The sequence below is a fragment of the Triticum urartu genome, chromosome 7 (genome assembly GCF_003073215.2).
Source record: "Triticum urartu cultivar G1812 chromosome 7, Tu2.1, whole genome shotgun sequence".
NCBI lineage: Eukaryota > Viridiplantae > Streptophyta > Magnoliopsida > Poales > Poaceae > Triticum > Triticum urartu.
This window is the reverse complement of record NC_053028.1, coordinates 699,430,326-699,433,038: the sequence shown is the minus strand read 5'-3', so window position 1 is coordinate 699,433,038 and position 2,713 is coordinate 699,430,326. Positions and strand designations below refer to the sequence as shown.

Genomic DNA, 2,713 nt, shown 5'->3' with positions numbered 1-2,713 from the left:
GGGGTTGAGTTTGAAAATTGCCCTATAGTGCCGGTTTGTGTCACAAACCGGTACTATAGGTCAGACCCCTTTAGTACTATAGGTCAAATAAAATAGAAAGTATAAAGTTAAAAGTAAAGTTGGGATCAAGGGGGAGAATGTTAGGTTGATCTCTCTCCCGTCCGAACCCAACGGGTCGAACGAGCCCCTGACTCGCGCCCTAATCGGAGGCGCCCAACCAAACCATGGTTGGTGGCCCCCTGTGACCCGCGCTATATAAACAGAGGTGGGTGCCAAGGCACGACTCACGAGGTTAATCGCTGCCACAGTCCCCACCTACAATCCCTACCGATCTAGGGTTAGCGCGGTGCTCACAGGAAGCTCCACCACTGCCGCCATCTACTCTCTGTCGACCTCGTCACCGGCCCCTACTTCACCATGACGGCTCTAGATCGAGCTCGGCAGCTCAAGCAGAAGGTAGGTGTACCAGAATGATCTAACCGTCCCGATCCAAAGCATTCTATCAAGCTCAGCTCATGGTCATCCACACAGCCATATGCGAATACGACACACAACTAGCAGCACCAACGAGCACAATGGAGCATGAGCAGGAGGAGCTGAGCCTTGAGGTCACCCTGGCCGCCGCGGTTTTGGCGCCAGTGCCCGGCTTCTTCCTATGCTTCTACTGCCACCGCAAGTTCCACACCTCGCAGGGAGCTCGGTGGTCACCAGAACGCGCACAAGGAAGAGCATGCCGCTAAGCGCCGCCGGGACACTACGGCCCCCACCGCGCACGCTTGGAAGCCAGGGAGGTCTGTGGCCGCTGTTTGGGAGTCCGAGGAGCCAGCAGCAGAAGGTGGCATGGCGCACAAGCGCAGCAGGAGCTCATCAGAGCACGACCAAGAGCTTGACTTGTCCCTCCGGCTATAGTTGTTCCGACGATCGTTAGATCTCTGGCAATATCCTTGCTCCGCACCACTCTATTTCCGGTGCTAGGTACGTGAGAGTTTAGCTACTACTTCCTCTGGTTCAAAATAAGTGTCGCAGTTTTGAACTAATAGTTCAAAAATTTGTGACACTTATTATGGATCTGAGGGAGTACTTGTCTCAAGCTCCTACCTTGCATAAAGTGGATTCGTCGGCACTCTTATTTGGAATTGTTTCCATGGTACTGGATGCTGGAATTTTGTCTATTTTTAGGCCTAGCCCAATAGCAGTTTTAGAAATTCCTAATAAATCCTAGAACCCCACGCAGCCCATTCGTGCAAGGCAAGAGGTGGAACAAAGTTTAGTCCCACATTGCTAGTTTAGAGGGAGTTGGACCTCTTTATAAGGGAGGCTCTTTCTCCACATGTATGAGGATGCTAACAAGAGGGACATCCACGTGCGCTCCTCGTCCACCGCCCGCCTCGCCATGCCACGCCTCGTCACGATGCGGGTTGCGGGAATGAGCCGAGCCGATGTCTAAATGACGGGTATACAAAAGGTCACGCGGGAGCTGAAACATTTTCTGAAGTGAACACTGAATTCGAACGGCGCGCCTCTTCGGCCGCTGCCTGTTCGCTTCGTCTCCCTCCGTTGCTTCACCTCCCGTCGCAGCCTGTTCATGGCTTCTTCATCGCGGACTCCGACGACTTCTTCCCCGACGTCGACAACCTCATCAACAACATGGCTGGAGAGGATGTCGACCCCAAGTCTAGTGCTTCTGCTGCTGCTGTCCCGTACGTGTTCTTGCTCTTTCTGTTAGATATCCTGCCACAGTTCTTTGCTCTAGTTTCTGCCCTACATATGTTAGGTTCTACTTTATATATGCAACTTCATCTAGTGTCTGTTCATGATGTGTTTAGTTCAAGTTCATACATGCAGATGCTATTTACCTTCTCTCTATCAGATTGCATGACTTGCTTTATCTCGGCTATCTTAGTCATGCTTTATCTAGTATTTCTGTTAGCAAAGTTATTTTGTAAATTGCTCATATTTCCTACAATCCAAAAATCTTATCATAGGCAATTTACCCCAAGTGGTTTTGCTGCTTCCATGAGACCTCCTATGTTTGAGGGTATCCACTATAAGAGGTGGTGCGTGAGAGCAGTCTTATAGTTTCAAACCATGAGTTGCTATGACGCCACGCTTGGTAAGCCTGAAGGGGAGTTTGATGCCCAAGAGGAACAAGCTTTTCAGAAAATGGAAACTCTGTTTTAGGCTGCTCTCTTGAGTGTTCTTGGTGAGAACATAGTTGATGCTTATGCGTCAATTGACAATGGAAAAGATATGTGGGATGCACTCGAGGCCAATTTTGGGATCTCGGATGCCGGCACTGAGCTGTACATCATGGAGCAATTCTATGATTACAGGATGACTGAAGAGCGCTCCGTGGTTGAGCAAGCTCATGAGATACAGTCATTTGCCAGAGAGCTTGAGCACTTCAACTGTATGCTACCGTACAAGTTTGTTGCCGAAGGTATCATCACCAAGCTTCCTCCTTCTTGGAGGAACTTTGCTACCTTACTGAAGCATAAGAGACAGGAGTTTTCCATTCCGGATCTCATTGGTACTCTTGATGTCGAAGAAAAGGCGAGAGCAAAGGACACACATGCTCTAGGTATTGAGGGAGGATCTAGTGCCAATCTGGTACAGAAGAAGAACTTCCAGCCCCACAAGTTCAAGAACAAGGGCAAGGTTGATGGTAAAGCAAATTTTGATGGGAAGAACAAGGCTGTGCAACACATGAACT

The 2,713-nt window shown here is 49.5% G+C and overlaps 1 pseudogene; it reads left to right on the top strand.

The window, feature by feature from the left end:
* The first annotated feature begins 575 nt into the window (after window positions 1–575).
* Window positions 576–909, top strand: LOC125523857 (annotated as a pseudogene).
* The last annotated feature ends 1,804 nt before the right edge of the window (window positions 910–2,713 follow it).